This window comes from Pogona vitticeps, chromosome 6 (assembly GCF_051106095.1).
Source record: "Pogona vitticeps strain Pit_001003342236 chromosome 6, PviZW2.1, whole genome shotgun sequence".
NCBI lineage: Eukaryota > Metazoa > Chordata > Lepidosauria > Squamata > Agamidae > Pogona > Pogona vitticeps.
Window position 1 is genome coordinate 17,102,839 of NC_135788.1, and position 24,720 is coordinate 17,127,558.

Genomic DNA, 24,720 nt, shown 5'->3' on the forward strand with positions numbered 1-24,720 from the left:
TGCATCCGGCTTGCAGTCTCCAAGATGTCCTCTTCCCTCACTTACAACTTTGTTTACAGACACAACCAGGTTCAGCCCAAAGCCTGTGAAAGTCGTAAACACATACTGTAGGTGTGTAACTGCTGCGAGTAAGATGCTTGAAATGCGATACTGGCTGAGAGAGTACAGTACAATACCTTGTCCAAAACCAGCAAGCCTGTCTGCTTATGTTCTAATCTCAGGAGGGAAGCAGCATAAACAAGCATGATGATGGCGAGGGGGGGGGCAGGAAGGCACAACAGGAGGGAAGGGCTATAACTAGGGTCTGACAACTGGAGCTTTGAAACCAGGCACCAACATTTAGAAGACAGAGGTGGTGGCCGATTTTTTGCGTCAGGTGCCCAAATGGCCAGTTAGGTAGGCGGCGCCAGGGGTGAAGAGGGTATTCAATTCATTCATGCATGCATGCGTGCATGCCTGCACAACACACATGCAGACATTCACACTTGCAAGAGAGGCACAGGAGGAAGTAAACTGAGGCGGGAAAGCGCCTCATCCTCCCTCACGGACCAACCTCCACGGGCTTGGAAGTCAAGACACGGGATTTACGTACGGCTTGTGCCGCTGCCAACCTCCCCATGCTTAAAACCTCCAACCCAAACACTCCCGCGGCTGCCGGCAGATTGCGCCGACCGCACACTGCCACCTGCCTTCACGTGACCGCACCTGGGGCGTGGCACGGCGCTGTCAATCAGGAACCACTTTTGTATTTCTTGTTTTTTTCCTCCTCACCTCCAGCCAATGAGACGGCGGTGTTGCGCCAGGCGGGCCGAGCTCGGAGTCTCACCGACGCTGGGCTGCGTCCAATCAGGCCGCCCCCCCCCGATTATCCGTATCGGAGCTCCTCCCTCTCGTGAGGGAGTAGCGCTGGGGCCCGGGGGGGGGGCTGACTCCGCCTGAGTAGCCGAGCGCAGCCCGAGCCGACGTGCGCCGAGTTGTGGTGCGGCTGAAGAGGAGCTGCGGGGCGGTCGCGCCCCCTCCCACCGATGCGGAAAGAGCGCCGTTGGCCAGTGGCTGAGGTAATAAGGGTGGCTGAAGGGAAGCGGGCGCTGGAAATTGGGCAGGAGTCGTCCTGAGTCTCCTCAGGAAGACGGTTGGGGCTGTTCGTTTGGCGGCCACGGCAGCCCCCGCTGCTGCTCGGTGGCTGACTGACCCTCCGTGACCGTTGGGGGGACGCTTTTCTGGAGGCGGAGTGTGGGGGGGCAGGTGGCCTCGGGCTAGTCCGCCTCTTAGAAGTCAAAACGCCGCTTTCCCCGGGTGGTGGGGTTTTTCCTTACTCTCGAGTAAAGCGCGCCCAGCATTGCACCCTGAGCTGGAACCCCAGCCCTGCACTCCTTCCGCACCCGTGCCTGGACTAGACCTGCTTCTTCGAGTATTTGGTTGTGAGAATGAGTTACGAGAAGGTTTGCTGCCTTCCTCCCTTGGGGTTGAAGGCTCTATAGACTCTTCTGAATTAGTTGAAGGAAAAAGGTGGCGGGGGGGGGAGAAAGGACTTTGGGTGTGGAACTGCTCTCTCCTTGCACCCTGTTTTTCTCCCTTTCTGCTGAAGGTAGGGGTGACCCACCTTATCTCCGCGATCCTGCAATGATTATATAAAGAAAGAGACTCTGAAATGAAGAAAGCTGTATCAGACATGCGAGTTTTTTCATTTTCCCCCTTTCTTTCTCCCTCCATCCCTCTGCCACTTGGAATTTTGTGAAGAGTCAAGGTGGTGTAGATTTACTGTACTTGGATTTAGTTGTAAGAGATACTTCTACCTCTGTGTACCATGAACCCACTGAAGACTTCCTGTAAAAAGGGAGATGTCGGAATTCAGATCTGTTTGAATGGCATGTTATCTGATTCTAGAAGTAGAGAGAGAGAGAGAGAGAGACTGCAGTTGCCTTGAAAAATGGGCAATAGAAGAAGCGCCAAGATGATAGCATGTGGTTGTGGCCTGTTTGCACAGTGAAACCCTTTGCCCCAGTGCCACCAACTCTTCAGAGCAGATTTTGTGGGCTTTTGGATGAGCTGGACCAGATCCAGAACATTTTTTGTTGCCGTTTTTCAGATCTAGGTTTTAATTAAGGAATGCTTAGGTACTACATTCTGAAAGTTATGTGTTTTTCATCTACTGCATGTTTTTTCCCAGTTTGACTTTACATTAAAAATGCTTCCTTAAATGATATCAAGCCTTATCCTATGATGTAAACATTGATCTTTGGTAATAGCATGCTACAACTTATCCTGTGCAAGTTGAAGTAAATCTGTTTGTAGGTTTGTAGCCTCATTTTGTTGTACATTCCTGGCAGAAATGTAAAGGATGCTTTAGGTAGATACCTGAAAAATGTTGCCGTAGGATGTATTCACTTAAAGGTATCTTAATCTGTGTTTAGTCTCTAACTGTTGAGTTGCATTCACTTAAATTTGCGCACTAGAAAATTCTGGTGGAATAAAGGTTTTACTTGCAGGTCATGTATCCAGGAATCACAGCATACACCCTATCAAAAGAGGCAGAGTCTCTGCAGGTGAAAAAGGCAAAGTCCCCTGCTTCTCCTGGATTGTACTTAGATAATTTTTTTGAATCCCAAATATGCTGTGGCCTAATTGTCTAAAATCTATTGAACAGTTAAAAAGACATCTTGTTTGATCAATGGAGTGCTAACATAAGATCATAGTGGTAACATAAGATCATAGTCATTTAATAAATTCTGTTCATGGAAAAGGATGAGTAATTCTCCCTTTTCTCTGCAGCTCTGGTGTCTGCTTAAGCATCTTTTCTTTTTTCTTCTTCTGGGAATTGTAGACCAAAGTCAAAATACAACTAAATTTACCTTAACTTACATGGAGCTTACACCATTACCACCATAACAATATCTTTGTTAGAAGGCAAGGCTATATTTCATTTAATGCATTCTCATTTTGTCATCAGTGAACATTTAATGTAAAATCCAATTGGAAATAGCACGTCACAGTGAAAAGACATAGGTAACTTTGAGTATATGGTGCATGAGTACTTACTTCTCTTTTGAAAATCTAGATCAAAACAGGAGGAAAAATTGCTTAGAGTATGGCAACTTCAGAAGCCATTTCTTCAATTAGGTTATATTAGCAGTAGTTAGAGTGTGTTTTAACTATGCGAAGCCTGCCTCTATGACTCGTAGAGCTCTGTGGATTGGGTTGGAGTCAGGGACCTGGAGTTTGAATACTGAGTGTTTCTCCTGGCCCAGCCAAGATACCTAGAGTGTGTGAGTGAAGGGTGTCACCCGTGCAGCCTTGGGGAATCTGTACCAACCCAGAATACCACCAGAATGAAAAATTGGCAAACCACTTTTGAGTATTTCATGTATCTACAAAACTTTGAGGAAATTACCATAAGTCAGCATCAGCTTAATGGCACACAATTATTATGATTGCTCCTGTGATTAAGCTGTTGTGTGACCTTAGCATGTTACATAGTTAAGCTCATGGGACCAATGGCTTGACTACTGGAAGCTATTTTCAGAGATTGTTTAAAATATGCTTGCTGTTAACTACTACATGGAACTATATTCCATTTCATTAAGATTTGTGCTAGCAGGTTATGGCAAAATACTCATCTGCCCAGTCACATACAAAGAACATGAGTTGTATAATTTATGGGGAAAGATGTAGCTGCTGTGACAGTTTCATACTAATTTCATTGTGATTTGTCTGCATAAATTATTTCATTCTAACTATGACCAGGTTATTCTTGAAAGAAAAATATTTTCTCTCCCTATATATGTTCATAGTACTGCAGCTTATTCAGCCTTAAGAGGTGTAATATGGTGTTACAAGGATTTTTTTAAAAAAAGGCTACGTTCATTTCATGATGCTGACTGTAAACACAGTAACTTCATTACATTTTCTCCCTTTTGAATAGAAGTTTTAGATAATGTGAATGTATGAAGTGACATTAAAGTTTTAATATTTATTTCTCTACCCAACATGTAAAGGTGAATTATATTGTTTCATATCATTATAGAAATATGAGTTGCTGTTATCTGCTCTCTGGTTGCTTCTTAACAGTGACCCTAATACAGTACTCTTTGTGAGGTATGTGAGGTTTTCAAGGAGTAGTTTACCATTGCCACCCCTTTAGTGACTTTTCACAGCTGCGTAGGTATTTGAAACCAGATCTCTGGAGTCCTGTTCTAGCACTCCGACCATTACATTACACTAACTCTGTGTATATTACCTATGTGTTATATGCTGTCACGTTGGAACTCAATAGTGAATGTAATAGAACTTTCAAGGTAAGTGAGTTGTTTAAGGAGCAGTTTTCAGTTTCACATACCCTGGGAATTTCCTTGGCTCAGCAGCAATTCTAACCTAGCTTTCCGGAATCCTAGTCCCTCCCTCTGTCCACAGCACCACACTAGATAAACCATACAACCTATACATATACAGTGGTGCCTCGCTTAGCGATCGCTCCATTGAGCAACGAAATCGCTTAGCGATGGAGTTTTTGCGATCGCAAAAGTGGTCGCTTTGCGATGGTCCCTAGGTGTTTTTTTTGCTTTGCGATGATCACGGGGAAGCAATCATGGCAAAGTGACCCTTTTTAACAGCTGATCGGCGGTTTCAAAATGGCCGTCGGGAAAACAAAATGGCTGCGCGCTGTGTTTCCTCGCTTAAGAAGCAGTGAAAATGGCCGCCCCTATGGAGGATCTTCGCTTAAAGGTTAGTTTTTAGCCCATAGGAACGCATTAATGGCATTTTAATGTGTTTCTATGGGCTTTTTAATATCGCTTAGCGATGAAATTGCTTAGCAACGTTTTTTCCGGAACGGATTAACGTCGCTAAGCGAGGCACCACTGTATAAAATTAACTTCTCAAGGTATTGTACACAAAGAAGTTAGATTAAATAAAAACCATAATGTGTTTAAAATTTAAATTGAAATAAATATAAGGACTAGAAATATTATAGTTCTGTGCTAAACCTTTGGTGTGAAAAATATTTCCCCTTCATTTGTTTCCAGATCAGGGGAGACAGTGGTATAAATGAAAGACCAGGGAATTCCATGGTTCAGGGTCCACTTATGAGAAAGATAATTATGCTTCTTGATGTCACTAGCACTCTGACTAGTGATTTTCCATCTGACAATTTAGTCACTTTCCTCAGTGGGTTGGGGAAGGAGGAAGCACAGGGTGGTGCTATCAGCTGGCACCTTGGGAATTGACTAAGTTTGAGATGGGGAATCAGATGGTTCCCAAAGTAGGCTGAACATGTTTCTCCCTGTGACATTCACCCTTGTGGCCCCTGCTTGTCTCCCCAAACACAGAGCTCACGAAGGTAAACCAAAACCTCTCTTCACATGCTGCAACAAGTTGATCTCTTTATCATCTTATTTTACTGAGCAAAGACGAAGGTCCATTCAGTACTGACTTATTAATAAAACAGGTGTATTGATTATAGATGGTTTCTAGGATAATTCATAAGCATATTCTTTCAGTTTCACCCAGCATCAATATTAATTTTCTATATTAAACATCACAGGTTGCTAATCCCTCCTCAGACCCCAAACTGTCCTTCTCTCAGATTCCCAACACAGACTTCTCCGACTTCTCCTCTCAGGTTCTGCCTTTTAACATCTCTTGAGGCCCCGCCTCTCAACCATATTAGCATATACGGTAACTTGTGAATATTACATATCTTGTTACCTAACCTAGGGTGAACACTACACTCTCTTTTTACCATCCCAGTGCTAAGAAGGCAAATGGGAAACAAAGATATCCAGAGAAATCCTGGTCTCACTTCTGAGGAAATGGAGTGATCAGGAAACCTCTGTGAGCTGCTGTTGGAACTCTGGTGGACCTAAGCAGATCCACCACATCTCTGGGGCTGGGGTTCTCCCTGCTTTAGTGGCTTGATTGTTGGCAGCTATTTGCTGTGGGGCTTGGCAAGTATCTGTACCTGGAAGGGTGCAAATTGTTGTTCTTCCTGTATAGGTAGCAGGAAGCATACTAAATCTGAATGTAGATCTTGAATGTAGCCAACAGAAGAAAAATAGGCTACAAATAAATTGCTAGGTATTATTTTTACACAGGTTTTGACAAAGACCTCACTAAAGATTACAGAACAAACTTAGCAGTCTTGAAGATGAGAAGACTCCTTAAGAATAGAAAATTGATTAAGTACAGTAACAGAAAGCAGATGAAGCGTACATTTTCAAAATGGAGATATGTATGCTGTGGCATCTCCCAGGTATCAATATTGGGGCTGATTTCAATTTATTTCACATTGTTTATAAATCACCTGGAGCTCTGGTGTATAGCCAAACAACCAAAATTTTTGATAGCCGAAAATTATTTAGCGCTTTGAGAACAAATGGATTGGGAAGAGTTCTGAAAAGAAACTGTGAGTTAAGACTTAACAATAGCAAATTAGATTCAAGCAGCCAAATATCTTGTTGAGCATTATTACAAAAGGGTGAACTGCCAGTATTATATTTTCTGGTGCGACCATATCTGCAATATTTCGAATTGTTCTGGTGACTGCCTTAAAAAGGGTATTGTAAAGCTGGAAATATGCAAGTGGGGCAACCAAAATGATCAAGGGATCGGAACAGCTTTCTTATGAGGAAATATTATAATTGATGAAATATGCATGCTGTCATAAAAGTAGATAGGGAGTAGCTTTTCTCCTTTCACAATAATACTAGAATATGGGACCATCTCCTGAAATGGAATGACGGGAGGGCTCAACTATATAAAAGAAAATGCTTCTTCCCACAGTGTGTAATTAAACTGTAGCATTCATGAAGCACTATAACTGTACTTTGTAAAAATAATACATGAGTACTTAGGAAAAAAAATGATCTCTTTATATTATCTGATAAGATGTATTATCGAGTTCAGACTAACTGATTACAAGTTCAGAACAGGTTATTGTCATACAGTTTTAAAATCCTGATCCATACCAGGTACACCATATTTTGCTTTGTGTAAAACATGTTTGTACAGTGAGATAACCATAAGGTTAATTTCCTGTTTGTCAGCATAACTATCTTGCATGTAACAGAGAAATGCTGAGTTGTAGCAATTTGTCTTCTAATTACTTGCAGTGTAATTACTTTCTCACTAAACTTTAAGCTATTGGACAGCAGTCTACAGTGCATTTCATTTGAAAGAACTAGTGCTGAATCTGAGTGCTTTTCAATTCAGACGTTAAACTTTACCATATCTAGTGAGAACCGTAAGTTTGAATCCTGACTGAAGTCATGTAATAATTTCCATAGTAGTAGCCCTATTAAAAAACATTGTGGTATCTAAAGTATGTAACACATTTGTAATTATTATTTATTGTAATTTAGTAATAATTAATAATTACTATTTTTCAGAGGGGTCTCCAAACTTTTGACCATGAGGGCCGCACTGGACATTCTCAACATTTTTGAGGGTCAAAGGAACAGTAACATGCAGCCGCACACATGCACCCACCCACGCACACACACATGCCCCACACATGCATGAATGCCCCCCCACACGTCCCCATGCACGCCCCCCACCAAAGGATGCCCAAGTTGAAAATAAAGAATTGTAAAAACTAACAAAGTACAGAGACCTGGCAATTGAAATATTTCACCTCTGGAAGAAACACACTTCAGTGATTCCCATAGTCATTGGGGCTTTGGGAACAATATCAAGAAATTTCACACAGTATTATAAACAGTTGCAGATCTCAGAAATCACACCAGCAGTGATACAAAAAAGGCAATATTAGGAACAGCATATGTACTGTACCAATATTTAACAGATACTTAGGTTTTTGGTTAAAACTTGTATCAGTTATATAAGGCGTCTCAAACTCAATTTACCCGGGCCCGCTGGAGGCAGAGGCTGGGTGAGGCTGGGCCGCCTCAGATTTTCCGCCAAGCGAAGCAAGAGCCCAAGGAAGCTGCCCAGGAGTTTCCTTAGCCCAGCTGGGGCTCCGAGGAGGAGGAGGGGCGTGTGAGCCCTCGTCGCCGGCCAGCTCCTTCTTCACTACTACCACCAGACGAAGGACGAAGAAGCAGAGAAGGGATGGAGCACTGGCGACCGCCTAGCCAGGGGAAGGAAGGCACAATATAAAATTAAAAAAAAAACCTTATAGAATTTGCCTTGCCGAAGGAGAAAAGCCCCCACTGGTACCCGTGAAATTAAACAGAACGGGGCAGGCCCCTCCACAGGTGCGCATGCATGCACGCACACAAACACACACACAGAGGTCTGGCAACCTTCCTCTGAGGGCCCCCCTCAAAAAAAGGCACACTCAGCAGCAGCAGCTACCCCCACCAAGACAGAGGAGCAGAGGCGAGCCCAGGCAGCCTCCAGAGCCGAGGCGGCTGAAGCAGGATGAAGAGGAGGAGGAGGAAGCACCTCTGGGTGCTGAGGCAGCCGCTGGCTGGCTCTGCTCTTGGGCATCACTCAGTGGTGGCTCAGACACTCAGGGAAAACGGCCGGCAGCGCGCCTTGCTCATTGGCTCTCCCCCACGACAGTGCCTCTTGCACTCTCCATCCGGAACTGCTTCCTGTCAGGCAGCAGAGAGGTGGGCTGGCAGGCAGGCTGCAGTTCTGGATGGACTGTGCAAGAGGCCCTGTCTTGGGAGAGAGCCGGCAAGCGAGGCAAGACTTTTTTTGACTTTTGGCAGCAGGGGACGCGTGGGCACTTCAGGGGGGCAGGCAAGGCGGGGGCTGCAAACTGTCATCTGGCAGGCCGCAAATGGCCCCCGGGCCGCATGTTTGACACTCCTGAGTTATATACAGTGGTTCCTCGCTTAGTGATTGCCTCATTTAACGATGTATTCGCTTAGCGATGAGGTTTTTGGAGCGATTTTGCTCTCCGTTTAGGGATGTTCCCTATGGGGAAATTTGGCATAGCATTAATTTTTTGTGAACTTTTTTCTTCCCCATTGGAAAGCTTTGAAGTGTCGGTTTGACAGCTGTCAAACCTGCAGTTCAGTGCTTTCCAGTGGGGGGGGGGGAATTCACCAAAAATTAACGAAGACTCAGAACAAAGCCAAATTAAGTTTGCAAAGGTTTTAGAAGGTGCATTAATGATCCCAAGCATTTAAAACCATTTCTGAACCTTTTAAGACACACTTAAAATTGCAAAAACAGACATCGCAAAACCATTGGAATGCATTGAATAGGCTTCAATGCATTCCAGTGGGGGAAACATTGTATCGCTTAGCGATGTTTCCTATGGGGATTTTCGCTTAAGGACGGTAATCCATTCCAATTGGAATGGATTAACCGGTTTTCAATGCATTCCTATGGGAAATGGTGTTTCGCTTAGCGATGTTTTCCCATAGCGATGTTTTTTTTGGGAACCAATTAACATTGTTAAGCAAGGCACCACTGTAATACCAGTCAATGTTTTCATAATTTTGGCTGTGCCTGGTGTTTTTGAATAATAATAATAATAATCTTCCATGGGCACAGGCCTTTGAGGTAGAGGGGCTTGTACAGTTTAGTGAGGTTGAGAGCTACGCTGAAGGGTCTTCCAAGCCAGGCAGGTCTCAGCTGAAAAAACAGTCCACCAACCATCAATTATGATGAGAGGAAATAAAGGTAAATCCATACTGGATTGGTCGTCGCTTAGGTCAAAAAGGACCGCATCAGATGCTATAGCCTTATGGCATCTGGTGACAAATGGGTTACAAGGTTCAGCAGACCCTGTTGAGGAACCAGGACAGGCTGCTACAAAGCTACTGGAACAATGTAAACTTGGACTCTTGCCGAAAACTGAGAAATTATAAAATTTTATTAGGCAAATCGAACAGCCCATGGTTTTCAAAAAAGAATGATGGAAATTTGGAAAAGGAAACACCCAAACAGTGACATACCTGAACAACGATTAATGGACCAGACAAGATTCATCATCTGGAATAAAGTGTTTTTCAGAACTGAAATTGCAAGAAATAGAAAACGTGGAACAACCCAGAAATTATGAGTTGACAGAACGGCAAATATCACTGACAGAAAAAATAGTAACCCATATTAGCCAGAATACAAAGGCTCCGCAATTTGCGCCAGTTACAAAGTAAACCAGTACGATCTACTGAGTGATGCAAATATAGTCATCAGAACAATCTCAACCAACACGCTAAAGGAAACAAACCAGTAACCAAGCCTACATTATAAAAAATATAGGAATATTTTTATAATGAGTTGAATATTGTGAATAGAATATGACAGAAGAATAAAGCTGGGCATGAATACAAATACATGTATTATCCCTATTTTATTATTTATTTATTTATTTTATATCCCGCCTATCTAGTCGGTTAAGACCACTCTAGGCGGCTTACAACATAAAAATACACAATGAAAAAAAATATAATAACAATATATAATAACAATATATAATAACAATGGAACTTGGTTACAAGCTGCAAACAGCCTAGAGAACTCGTGACACTCCAAAATGGAAAATTCAGCTGGAAAGAAAAATAAACAAATTAAGTGCAGACATTAGCAACTGGAAAGATTCTGAACTTAAAAATGAAAAAGTAAAAGCCAGACTATGCAAAATATATGACCTAGAAAGGAAAATAATTGTTGAAACTATGGAAAAATTAGAACAGCATGTGACAGCTACAGCAAAGGAAATTAAAATATATGATCAATGCTTGAAACAATATAGAGAAAAGACCTCATTTTGAAATAACCAATGATTATTCTATACATCACTAGGAGAAAATGCAAAGCAAAAGTAATTTTTGTTGTTTATTCATTGTGTCCGACTCTTCGTGACCCCATGGACCAGAGCATGCCAGGCCCTCCTGACTTCCACTGCCTCCCGGAGGCACTGTTAGAGGCAGTGGACAAAGATGATATGTCACTGCATTTTGTAGGCTGTATTTTTCAGTGCTGGGAGCCAGGCTTTATTGAGTTTTAAACTTTCTTCTTTTTTGTTTTTTGTTAAAGCTCTCCTGGTATTTGTGGATTTCAATGGCTTCCCTAACATAATGATCGCTGGTGTTGTCCAGTACGTCTGTGCAAAAGGTCAACAAACTCTATCCCTGTGTGCAGTTTTTTACTGCGCACAAAATACGAGCTTTTGTGTGCAGTCTTTTTGCTGCACACAAAAGCTCAACTAACAACACCCATCAATCACAGTGACAGATCATCTCCCCCCCTTATCACAACAATACACCCACAACATAAAACACGCTGATCACCATAATCACCCAATCCCCTGAAAAAGACAAAAGTTGATCCCACAGCTATAAATGCACAACTGTCCAAACAAACTGCACCAGAGCACAGACAGAGTTCTGACTCCTGTCCTCTGAAGATGCCGGCCGCAGAGACTGGCGAAACATTAAGAACACAGCCAAACAGCCTGGGAAACCCAGAACAACCAAAGTCATAAACACATGGGCAGTTCCAGTAATTAGACACCCAGCTGGAAAAATAGATTTGAATCAAAACGAATTAAAAGACTTGGATCGGAAAACACAGAAACTAATGAACATGCATCACACACTACATCCAAAAAGTGATGGGAGAAAATTATATTTACCATGAAAAATTGGAGCCCTAGTAGGTTGTAGAAGAGGATAAAGAAGCCTAAATGATTATATCAGTACAAGTAGAGAAAAATTATTTAAAATTGATAAAATTTTGAAAACAACAAAGGCTCAATATAAGAAACAACAACTTGCAAATAAATTAAACAGCTGGAAAAATGAATCATTACATGGACAAAACCAAAGAAATATTGATGGAAAGCATGATCATAATTCAAAATGGACATGGCTAAAACTGGGGACGTTTAAGAAAGAAACCAAAAGCTTGATTTTTGCTGCACAAGAATAAGCACTCTAAACCAACATGATGAAAGCTAAGATCCAAGAAATCAGTGCTAATAGCAAATGTTGACTCTGCCAAGAAAAAGATGAAACTGTGTCCCACCTTATCTGCGAATGTCCAGAGATTGCACAAACAGATAACCAAATTAGACATGATTGGCAAAGTTAGTGCACTGGTCATTATGCATAAAATATAACGTGCCAGCCTCCCAAAACCCATGGGAACATCAGGTAGAGAAGGTGTCAGTAAATGAGGAAGTCAAGATCTTGTGGGATTTCCGGATCCAAACTGATAGACTCCTTGAACATAACACAACAGACATAGTAGTGATAGAATGAAGAAACATCTAGATCATTGACATTGCAATTCCGGGGGCTGCCAGAATTAAAAATAAAGAATTGGAAAAACTGTACAGAGAGCTGGTAATAGAAACATCTCAGCTCTGGATGAAGTACACTTCAGTGGTCCCTGTAGTCATCGGAGCTTTGGGAACAATATCAAGAAATTTCACACAGTACTATAAGCAGTTGCAGATCTGAGAAATCACAGCATCAGAGGTACAAAAATGGCAGTATTGGGAACAGCATACATACTGTGTTGATACTAAAGAGATGCTTAGGTTTTTGGTTAAAACTGATGATGATGAGAATGATAATGATGATGATGATAAAGTCATTTATAGTTATATTCCATCGCGTTGTGCACTCACATTTAGTTTTAGTAAACAAATTGCAAAACCCCAGTTATAACTTACGCCTATGGTGAATTGATTTTGGGGAATGATACCTGCACTGACATTCTGTACTGGGTCTCAAGTATTAAACCAAAATACAAATAGAAGAACTATTATTCTGATAATTTTTTTCTAGACTTGGCTATTTACAAAAGAATAGGTACAGTCTTTTTCTTTTTTGCAGCGCATTTTATGTTAAGTCAGCCATTACGGTTTGAGAGTTTGCAGAAAAGGTGTCCATGTCCCCTAGGGTTTTTTTTTTGTGTGTTTTGTGGTTGGTTTTTTTTTTTTTTTTTTTTTTTTTTTTTTTTGCAGACAGTTGTTATGTTAGTTGTCCTAGGAAGAAATCTACAAAATGTCAGACGCTTAGATTCAGGGACTAAAGAGTTCTGATGAATGAAAGTGGGAGCGGATCTGGCATGAATGTCCTAGAAAATGCATTTTTTGTGTGTTTTCTTTTCTTTTTGGGTGTTGTTGTTGTTGTTGTTGTTGTTGTTTGCAAGCACCCGGAATTTTATTTCTACAGACCCCAGCAAAGCACTTTAAACCTTCCTGCTCTGGAGAGAAAGAAATCATTTAGATACCATACTGCAACAAACATGTGAATACAGCATATATCAACATCCCTCCGCCAGCATATTGGGATTGGAAACCCTTACAACAGGGGTTTTAAACTCAATTTACCTGGGGGCCGCTAGAGGTAGAGTCTGGGTGAGGCTGGGCCGCATCAGATTTTCTGCCAAGCGGAGCAAGAGCCCAAGGAAGCCGCCCAGGAGTTTCTTTAGCTGACAGACAGGTGGGCTGGCTGGCAGGCCGCAGTTCTGGATGGAGGGTGCAAGAGGTGCTCTCTTGGGAGAGAGCCGGTGAGCGAGGCATGACTTTTTTTACTCTTGACAGCAGAGGATGTGTGGGTGCTTTGGGGGGGCAGGTAAGGCGAGGGCCACAAACTATCACCTGGGGGGCCGCAAATGGCCCCCGGGCCGCATGTTTGAGACCCCTGCTTTACAAACTCCACTGGTTACATTTAGAGCTTAGAGTTGTCACTTCCTCTCTGCCTACCTGTTGTCTTTATGTTGAGAGTAGGGGGAGAAATGGGTCATTTCTGGACATTCTATTGGCTGAGCTCTTCCCTTTCTGACTGGACTCTCAGTAGTACTTTGATTCTGATTCAGTCCACTTCAGAGGAATCCTACTTTGGGTTAGACATTTTCTGAATCTGTCTGCATCAGCTTTGTTCAGTTTTGCACTGAGAACTCATCCGAATTCAAACCATATCCTAATGTTTAGTTACTGTATTTTATTTAGAAATATTGCAATTTTAGTTTTCAAGTTAACTATATTATGTTGTATTTAACACTGATTTTGAAACATTATGTTGTGCAACTTGCTATATTATAATAATCTTCCCAGCAATCACACATTCTCATCTGTCTGCATAAGGCTTAGACTGTGTACTCCTGATATTATGAGTTGGATTGTAGGTTATTTGGCCACACATGCTGTCTGAACATCTGCTTCAGTTTCTGAAGATTATTATGCCCCAAGATTGGCATGGATAATTGAGGAATTTTCAAACTGGCTCTTGCAGGAAGTGTTCAACTCACATGTTTGCTATTCCATTTTAATGCTAGTGTGCATGTGTTTCTGTAGGAAGAGCTTGACCCTGATAATTGAGAAAGATTGTTCACATTGAGAAATTTCGGTTGCAGAAATAGGTTTGCATCGTCTTGAATAAGGTAGTGGCTAAAACATTACTAACGTGTTTCCTCATAGAGATATGTCATTTCTCATTCCTGTGAGACATCAGTCAGTTGTGAGACATCATTTTACCTACATATACCTGACATGGGTGGCAGTGAAAGGGCTATGTAGGTAAAACACACATGCAGATGGGGGCAGAGCTACTTCATACTTTTTCTAGGAAAATATCCACTTCAGTCTTATTCCTTTATTAAGTTTAGTATTTGGAAAATGGCGAATTGGTCTAAAGCAAAGAGATGAGTCATAAAGAAAAAGGAGTGATTAAAATCAGTTTTTGTGCTGATATATGCCTTCATGTCAGGGTGGATAAAATCAATTAATATTTAAAATCAAATTGATTTAAATCACAATTTAAGTAAAAATGATTTTTTGATTTAAATTGTCAAAATCTGATTTTTAAACATTTAAATCAATTTGAATATTATCAATTTGACTTAAATCCACCCTGCTTCATTTTTTTTAATCTCTAGAGCAAATCTTAGGGATGTGGTGGTGCTGCAGGTTAAACTAGAGAAGCCTCTGTCCTGCAAGGTCGAAAGACTAACAGTCGTAAGATCAAATCCACACGGCGGAGTGAGCTCCCGTCGCTTGTCCCAGCTCTTGCCAACCTAGCAGTTCGAAAGCATGTAAAAATACGACTAAATAGGTACCACCTCAGTGGGAAGGTAACTGCGTTCTGTGTCTAGTCGTGCTGGTGACTTGACCACAGAAAATGTCTTCAGACAAACGCTGGCTCTGTGGCTTGGAAACGGGGATGAGCACTGCCCCCTAGAGTCGGACACAACTGGACTAAATGTCAAGGGGAACCTTTACCTAGAGCAAATGTATTTAAACAATTATACAACTTTTATTATTTGTTAAAAATATCACTGAGAGAAAAGGCTGTAAGCTTAAAGCAAAGTAGTATTAGAAATATATCCCCCCCCAATATATTTCAGTTAATAAATCAACCCTGCCATCCTCCTTCAAAACATGGGTATATTGTTATGTTTGTGCTTTTGCCCAAAATATATGCTATAGCATAATCCCAATAACCACTCCACTTCATATATATTACATCACTATTTATGTGAAAAAGCTGAAGTAAAACACAGGTGTTGGTAGTATCAGCATATACAGAAAAGAGATTTACAGCATGACAGTTAAATAATCTTTGCCAGTCCAGGGCCAGATCCCTCTGGAGGTTACAATTGCTTGTTCTATTTATTCAGTCCTCACTATTATTTTAGGACAGTGTGTGGAGTGCACAGTTATAGAGCAACATACGTTCTATTCTCGGTTATATTAACAGTGTACAGTAATTGCAAGTCATTCTCTTCCCTTGCAGCACAAACAGGCACACCCCTGTGAGACAACAGGAAAAACCAGCTTCTAAATAGGACTTTAAAATATTGCTTACTCTTTCTTGCTGTAAAAATAAAAATAATATGGTTATTCAAAAATTTTGAAAATAATTTTTTTAAAGTATAGTTATAAGTTTCAAGCTGCATCCCTTAAGACAACCAGCTCTAGAGAGCTGAGAAAATCCTCTAGAACAGTGTTGGTGAACCTTTTTGATCCCGAGTGCCCAGACTACAACACAAAACCAGCGTACTTATTTCAAAGTCCCAAGACTGCAATAAAACCTGAATTAGATGAGATTAGGCATCCTTCAGTCTCAAGAGACTATGGTAACGTGCTCTGAATAGAGCACTCAGAACAGCGTCATGTGGCTGAGAAGGCCAATTCAAGAGTGACAATCCCTTCCACACTGAAGACAAATCCAATCTGTCCCCTGTCCAGCTCCCTAATTTTGCTGGTTTTGGGACTACCTCTTTGCCTCAGTCTGCTGAACGTGTCTTCAAAAATGGGAGAGGCCATGATGCACCACCTGCCTCCAGGCTGAACGCTGAGATGTCAAGGTTTCCCATTTGTTGAGGTCCATTCCTAAGGCCTTCAGACCCCGCTTGCAGATATCCTTGTATGGTCTCCCTCTGGGGCGCTTTCCCTGCACTAATTCTCCGTACAAGAGATCTTTTGTAATCTGACCATCAGCCATTCTCAAAACCTGAATACTGAGGCACTATCACTATCTCTGAGGCAAAAATGATGAAACTGAGGTTGTCCTACTTGGGCATATCTTAAAAAGACAGGATTCTCTGGAAAAGACATTAATGCTGGGAAAGGTGGAAGGCAAAAGGAAAAGAGAACAGTCAAACACAAGATGGACAGACTCCATAAAGAAAGCTACAGGTTTGAGTTTACAAGAGCTGAGCAGGGCACTTGAGGACAGGTCATTTTGGAGATAGTTTATTCATAGGGTCACCATTAGAGATGGGGATATTTGTATATGAATGTCCCCCACAGGCGGAAATAATGAGGGTCCGGCCCCATGGGGCTGGACTGTCCACTCACCACTCCGCCGGAGACGCGTGCTTGACAGAGCCTCCCTATTTGCGCCGTTGTCGGCAATAGATTAGCCACTCCTGACAGGAGGTGGGATGACAAGCCTCTGCCAGATCACAGAGTGGCTAATCCATTGCAGACTATGGTGCGACAGGAAGGCTCCATTGAGCGTGTGTTCGCAGTGGAATGGTGAGTGGACAGTCAGACCCTCATTTCCACCTGTGGGGGGTATTTGTATATGAATATGAATACTCACATCTCTAGTCACCATATGTCAGAGGCAACCTGGGGTCGAAGAGGGTGGGCTTCAGAATTGCACCCCACCACCCCACCTCTCCTTCCTTTATTTCTCTGTAATAGGGTACCCCCTTCTGTTCAGACAGAGGGATTGATTCCAGAGGAGGGGGAAGCACTGGTGACCCCTCCCTATTCTCTCTGCCTCTTACCCCTTCCAAAGGAGAAGGATGGTTATGAGTGCTTGGTCTCCGGAGAGGTTAGAACTCTCCTCAGAACTGGAGATGCAATGTCTCAAGCTATTCTGGAGCAGCTCCATCTCATGTCCACCATGGAGGAACACGGGAAGGGGGATCGTAGAGCGAAGAAATGGCTCCCCAAATCAGAGCGAGGCTAGAAGTTGTTAGATATCCCTGTTGCTGCTTTCTTCCTCCCAGGCTCTGCCCACCCAGCTCAGTCCTTCTTGGAGGCTCCCTCCCCTTAGTTTCTTACACACAAACAGAATTACGGATGCTGCTGCTTCACTCTCCGGATTCCACAGAGGGAAGTAAGTAGTCATGGCTGGAAATAAGCCAAGAGAAAAAGGGGCTTGGCTGAAATGGAAAGACACACACAATGGAATGCAGAGGGCCTAGTGGTGGGGGAGAAACTGAGGTGGCATTGTTGCTGTTACGAGACTAGGTTAGCCACTAACCTCATGGCTCATGTACCCACAGAGAGGGCTCTGCGTACCAGCTGTGGCACGTGTGCCATAGGTTCACCATCACAGTTTTAGAGCCTACTTTGCATCACTTACAAGGGCTGCAGAGGATTGGAGTGGAGAAGGAACCTTCATGATAGCATGACACTATACTGTATTTTTCTCTCCATAAGACACACTTCCCCCCCAAAGTGAGGGGGGAAGTGTGTGTTATGGAGTGAATACTGTAAAAATAGTGCAATTTGTGGACATTAATAGACCCCCCCCCGAGCCCATGCCGCTGTCATACACAGCTGGGTTCTGTACTCCCCCCCACTGCCAGTCTTTAGTTGGCCGCCTTGTCTTTGTGACTGCTTCCGCGACTGCTGGGCCACCGCTGCCTGACTTCCCCCTGCCCCTCCATGTGCACACCCATTCACCCCCAATGGCGCCTCAAATGAAAGCTTTTCTGCGCGGGCGACAAGGCAGATATTTGCTGTGTCAATCCTATCCCCCCTCCCCCCCACCTGGTGGGAGAGCTGCCAGGCACGAGCTGCCTGAGTCATGTGGCGCAAACCCACTCACTCACTCACCTCCACAAAGAGCAGCATCTTTCTCCAGCCTCCTCCTCCCTCCCCCACCAGTCTTTTTTTTCCCTCTCGACCCCAACCCAAGCCTGACAGGAGGCTCCAGGAGTCTTCTTTAGCTTCCGACCGCTGGCAACAAAAGCACAACTCTGCAGGGAAAGAGGTGAGCTCCACCTCCGGCTTCCCCCTCTCTTGCCTGCTGCCGATATTGCTTCATTCAGCACCAGGGCCAAGCCCCCATTGCCACTACACCGCCTGTCTCTTCCCCTTCTGGGGAAGCGCCTAGGAGCACTTCTGGACCGCGAGCAGTCAACTGACGAGTCCCATAGAGATAATGAGTTGGCTGGGGTGGTGAGGCAGCTGGCGGCTCCTTACCCCTGATGCCTTAGCAGTTGTGGGCGTGCACATGAAGACAGAGCATACCATTCTCTGAGAGGGGCCGATTTTTACTTCCGGTGCTCTTCATGGGAACTGTTCCTTGTACTCTAATTGTTCAGAATAATTTTTTCCTGTTTTCCTCCTCTAAAAATTAGGTGCATCTTATGGTCGGGTGCATCTTATGGAGCGAAAAATACGGTATTTATGTTCTATTGTCAACACATACTGCTGTCTGATGGGCTGCATTGGCTTGATCAAGTTAATATGGTAAAGGACACCTACATGTTGGATATATTTCTTCCAGTGAAATGGAGATACAGAGTTTACAGATAAGGTGACAGAACTCCTGTCCTGACATAAAACCATAGACTACATTTAGCACTTTTTGTTTAATATATAGGGCAGTAGTACACAGCACACACCATAGCACAGCTACCCTAAGTTAAAATATTGGAAATAGACAGTCTTCATTTCTAGCTTTAAAACATGTTTAAATCTTTTTGATTCATTATGTGGAAAGTTAGTGAAAATTAATAGTTTTATTGGATTTTAAAGGTTACAAATCAGATGTTGAAGCCCTCTGTAAGAATATTTTAAAGAAAATGGCTGCCTCAGCTTGAGAAGTTGGTGCAGGCATTTCCTGTTGCACACCAGTCATGGGACTTGCTGTGTCTTATGTCAATTTATTAACTTGAGGCAATTCACCACTGAAAGTTATACCACTGCTGTTATCTGGATGGAAAGACATCATAGGATTATGGCAAATTCCTTTATGGGTAAAAAGAAAAAAGAAAAACACACAGTGTGGCATAAAGATTCAAGGCCTTATTTTAAGAATGGAACATTATAGTAGATGCAATATTTTGTTTAGATGCAAAGTACTGTATTTTTTGCTCCATAAGACACACCCCCCCCCAAATAGTGGGGGAGAAAGTATGTGCATCTTATGGAGTAAATACAGTAAAAAAAGGGTTCAACCACCACCACCTAGAAGCCTCCCACTGCCATGCTGGGAGGCCTCTGAACTGGCACCAGAGACTGCTTGTTGTTTAGACCTCACCATTCTGCACTGCTGGCTTTCCAGGATCTGCTTCCTGCAGCCTACCTGGAAAACCAGCAAGGCTAATAGCAGTAGGCAATGAAAATAGGCAAGGACCAAAGGGAAAAAAGAGTGATTCTAGAAAAACCAGGAGAAACCACAAACACAGCTCCCCACTTAGGCAGTTGATTTTCCCACATTTGGGGAAATCATAGGGGTCAGCACATCCAAAGTGCAATAGATGAGCCTTACCCTGGGAAAACCACTTTTAATGGTATCTCCCCTGCCAGGTATGAGTTGGAATGGCCCTGAAATTCTTCCCCTTTCTGTGCCCTATCCCCCAAAGGCATGGTGACCTCCCGGCTGCACCTCCTGATCAGAACAGGGCTGCACAGCCCCAGTCCTGAAAGGGTCCAAGAGACCTACTCAGTGTTTTGGGGTGCCCCACAGGACCCCCATCAGGGGCTGGAATGTTCCTCCCACAATCCTCCAGTGCACAGATATTAGCATACCTAATATACGGGGAAGGCAGGGGAAGCGGGGAAATTTAAACTTTCAGTTAGTGAAGAGGCTGCTTGTCTGCTTCCTTCCTAGTCCAAGCAGTTAGATTGCTGGGAGAGAGACCTGGGACTGCCTGGTATTGCCATTTTAAAATATAAAATGTAGTTTGAAAGCTGCTTGTTTTGGGTTAAACCATGCTTGGGTGAAAAGGTGCTCCGTTTGAGTTGCAACCTGCTTGTGTAGAAACGTGCATGCTTGCCTTAAAAATCTGCTTGTTTTTCTTTAAAAGCTGCTTGTTTTGGGTTAAACCCTGTTTGGGTGAAAAGGTGCTCCTTTGAGTTGAAACCTGCTTGCCTGGGAAGCGTTTCAGACCGGCGCCGATCAGCTGTTAGGTGGGGAGAGGGGAGGGGCAGGAGCAGAGAAGAGCACAAAATGGCTGCCTGCTGGCTTTTAGTTGTTTGGGGCTCTTTTTTACTGTTCTGGGGTCTACCAAGGCACTGTGAAGAGCAAGGCTCAGTCTACAGTATGTGCTACTGCTGGTGAATGGGTTAAGCTTTGTGTTGCTGTTCTTTTACATAACCTTAAGTAAATAAGGAAAACCAGCTGTTAAATAGTTTAATTCCACTATTCATCCTTCACACAACTAGAAGGGACCTTTCAATGCAGTGCCAAATCGGACAAACCATTTCTAACTTAATATAGTCTTGAGCTGTAGATGGGCAGAGTTGCACAACAATCTCATCTGTCATTGAGACATTTTTATAAGCATGGGGAGGAGGTGGATGAAAGGAAATGTAAAATATAGATAACATGGTATAGGTCTTATCACTGGCTGATAATGGTCTATATGTACTTGAATTAAATTTATGGTACACAAATTTATGGTATATAAACTAGAGTACACAAAGCTTTAAGTCTCTCCATTTATTAATGACAGTGGTAATGGTTCTTAATGCCACTGTTGACTGCTGTTCACTTTACATGGTTCAAATGTTATTCTGTTACAGTTTATTAAATATTTTATTACACTATTTGGTTCAGAATATATTTTCCCTGTTTTCCTCCTCTAAAAATTATGTGCGTCTTAAGGTCCGGTGCATCTTATGGAGCAAAAAATACGGTATTATATATGCACCAGTGGGAAGGTTGTTTTAAATTATTGATTTAGATCAGCTTTTTGCTAATTTAAAGAAATAGCTTTATTTAAATCATTTTGAATTGAGTCAGTCCACCTTGAGAAGTGATGAGCAATCCAAAGGATGTTGCTAAACCATGATGGGCCTTTTACCTTTGGGATTGAGAATATGGTGAATACAAATGTTTAAAAAGCATCTTAAGCTCAGAGAAATGTGTTAAAGGAATTATGTTTATAATTCTTGCAAATTAGGTATATAATTTGTGCAAAGCAATTTTCTGTTTAGCTTAAGTTGTAAAATTTGATAGTAAGCTACAGGAGACAGTTCCAGGGAACAGAATATTGATATATACCTGAAGCTTTCTTCTTTCTTAACAGAATTTAGACATGAACTATGTAGGACTTTTCAAGTCTCATCCAGGTCTTAACACATTAACATTCGTACACAATAAATATGATTTATTTATTAAATTAAAAGTTTTGACAGAACAGTCTTGCAGAAGTCTGACAGGGCTTTATTCTGTTCGTGGGTGATGGGCATTTTATGATTATTCTTGTCTAGCTGAAATTTACAATGTAGTGTAAAGAATGATTGAGCTCATTGATATTTCTCCCTTTGTTGATAGCTGCCAAATGGCAGTGGTTAGAAGGACCATGAGAACTGATCTGTTGTGTACAACATGTATATGAATTACAAGTTCAGAGCAATTTATACAGCTTTTATTTTAGTTCCATCTAACTGGAAATCATTTATCTGCTCCCCCCTTAAATATTTGTTTTATAAAGAAACAGTTCCAACAGGTGAACAATACTATGGCATACCTCTACAGCTTTACCTGGAAATATGAAATACAGAGGCCTAAAAACAGTAGTCTTATGCTCATAATCTCTGTTACTTTGTGTGATATCATATCCTTGTTTAGACAAATATTCTGAAGATTAATTTACATGTTTTCTAAATTAGATCTAGTAATTTAGCTTAGCAGTTTTAAGCTAATATGAAGTTATAGTCTCTGTTGGTTCTAATGCCTTTACAAGCTATAGACTTGAAATTCAAGGCACAGTGGGGTCTTGACTTACGAACTTAATCCGTAGTGGAAGGCAGTTCTCAGGTCGAAAAGTTCTTAAGTCGAATCTGCATTTCCCATAGGAATACATTGAAAACCATTTAATCCGTATCTGCTCTTTTCGTCCATAGAAACTAATGGGAAGCTGCTATTCTGCCTTCTGCCACTAGAGGGGGATGTTTTTTCTTTTTTCCTTTTAACCTAAGATGACTTAGCTTTTAAAAAAGAAAAAAAAGAGTTCGTAACTTGAATCTAAGTTCGTAAGTCGAGTCCATATATTCCTATGAGAGCGGTTCGTAAGTTGAAACGTTCGTATGTCGAGCCGTTCGTAAGTTGAGACCCCACTGTACTGATCTCTAAAAAGTTTTTGAGGAGTTGCTGCTTTCATTTTGTACTTGAGTTTTGAGATAAATGCATAATTTACAAGACAGTAGTAGGTGCTCTGCTTGTTCCTATGATTGTCTTAATTTTAATCTCTGTGGCAGAAAGCAGTTAAGTAATAGCACTGTGGTCCCAATTTGGAGAAGGGCAGTCTGTTAGCAACTAGTAATTTGGATCTTGATAACTGAACAGAAAGGGACTCATAGAAAGAGAGCCCCTTTATTTCTCCATGAGAATTTACCCACTATGAAAAGCTATCCTTATACAAATTTGTTGTGTGACCATATGTAGAGCATTTTGTACTGTTTTGATCAACATACCTGAAGAAGGTATATCGTATAGTTGAAAAAAGATGTCTAAAATGTACAAGGGACAGCTGTACCTCTAAGCAGTGTTGAAGTGACTGCAACTAAGCTTAGAAATAGTGAAGTAAAGGATTATAAGAATGTATAAATTTATACATTGTGTGAATAAAAGAAATAAGGAGAATACTAATGGAATATGGAAGAAATTGAGAATGCAGAAAAAGCTGAGTTTTTGAAAAATCTTATTGCCAAATGTTCCCTGGATTCTAGAGAACTGAATAAAATAATAATATACACTACAGAACATAACATGGGAAATAAGTAAGGAAATGAGGTCAGAAAAAGTCCCTTTTGTGAGCCATTGAATAATGAGACCAATTAGCAGCTTAAGACTTTAAAACACATGCATATGCACAAACAACTGGATATGCTTAAATTTTTTTGCCTCCAGACAATCCAGACTTGTGAAGAAAAGTTGAATCCTGTGACCTGTAAATTATGCAGATGTAAGGATGAATAATTGATTTCCCATCATTATGCATCTTGAACAACTAGCATAATTACAGTTTTTGCTTACTATACTGTTGGAGTGATTGTGGAACCCAAAGTCACATTCCTCTGAAAATTGTATTCAAATACTGTTTTTTTTTTAAAGTTTTTTTTAGAAACACATATTTGCAACTGTAAGGTCTAGAAGTGCCTGCATATGTAAAAGGTTTTTCAGGAGCTTTAGTATACCTCAAATCACAGTATATAATCCGACATATCTGAACCCTTACCTTATGTGCTTGGGCCTTATCAGTTTAGTTAGCTCCTATCCACAACTGGGAAATATCTTTTTTAGGACCATCCAAAGGCTGAAGAGGTTTGGAATTAGCTAATAGATTAGATTTATTTATTTATTTATTTATATTTATTAAATTTATACCCCGCCCATCTAGACACATGTCTACTCTGGGTGGCTAACAATAAATATAGAATAAAAGCAGTATAATAAAATAAAAAGCAACAATAATAATATAGTTCAAGATTGGGAAAAATAAATAATAATCAAGTGATGACAGGAGGGAAAGCCTGCCTAAAGAGCCAAGTCTTAGATGATGAAACAGGCATTTTTCTACAGAGATATTAGCTTTTCTCTTTTATCAATAAACATCAATCAGTTCTACCCTGTTGCAATTAACAGTAAAGATTAAAGGTCTCATCATTGTCTAATTCTCTCATACTATCAATTCTGTAGCAAATAACTTTGTTAAACCTGTCCTACACCTGTTCAGTGCTATTCTTATATAAAACATATAAAGTACATTCGAGTATTTTCTTTCAGTTCTGAATAAGACTTTGTGCTTTTGATGAAGTGGGCAATATTCCACAAAAGCTCATAGCACAATAACTTCGTTGATCTTTAGGGGACCATAGGAATCTTTGTTGTTTTTACATAAAATGGTTCCAGAGAGTAAAATGTGTACTTTTCCCTCTGAATGATCCTATCTGATCAGATCAAACAGAGACAAACTAGCAGCACCATACATTTTGATTAGAACACTTTGATTGGAACACTCCACAAAGTCTGAGCTATATCTGTATGTTCCACAACTTGTTTTACTTTTCCCACAGTATTTCATAGTTCTATCCCTTCCCATATTCCTGCAGTCATTTGATATCTTGAAAGGACTTACAACAGTTAGCCTCTT

The 24,720-nt window shown here is 41.6% G+C and overlaps 1 protein-coding gene and 1 pseudogene across 5 annotated transcripts in view; one reads left to right on the forward strand and one right to left on the reverse strand.

The window, feature by feature from the left end:
- Positions 1 to 926: 926 nt before the first annotated feature.
- The window catches only part of MPP7 (MAGUK p55 scaffold protein 7), a 105,425-nt gene continuing 81,631 nt past the window's right edge, over positions 927 to 24,720 (forward strand). For all 5 annotated transcript variants that reach the window (XM_078378613.1, XM_078378614.1, XM_073003016.2 and 2 more), the window contains exon 1: positions 927 to 1,058. The gene's annotated coding sequence lies outside the window, so the exon portion shown is untranslated. The remainder of the gene's footprint in view (positions 1,059 to 24,720) is intronic.
- LOC140701514 (U1 spliceosomal RNA) lies at positions 19,786 to 19,935 on the reverse strand (annotated as a pseudogene).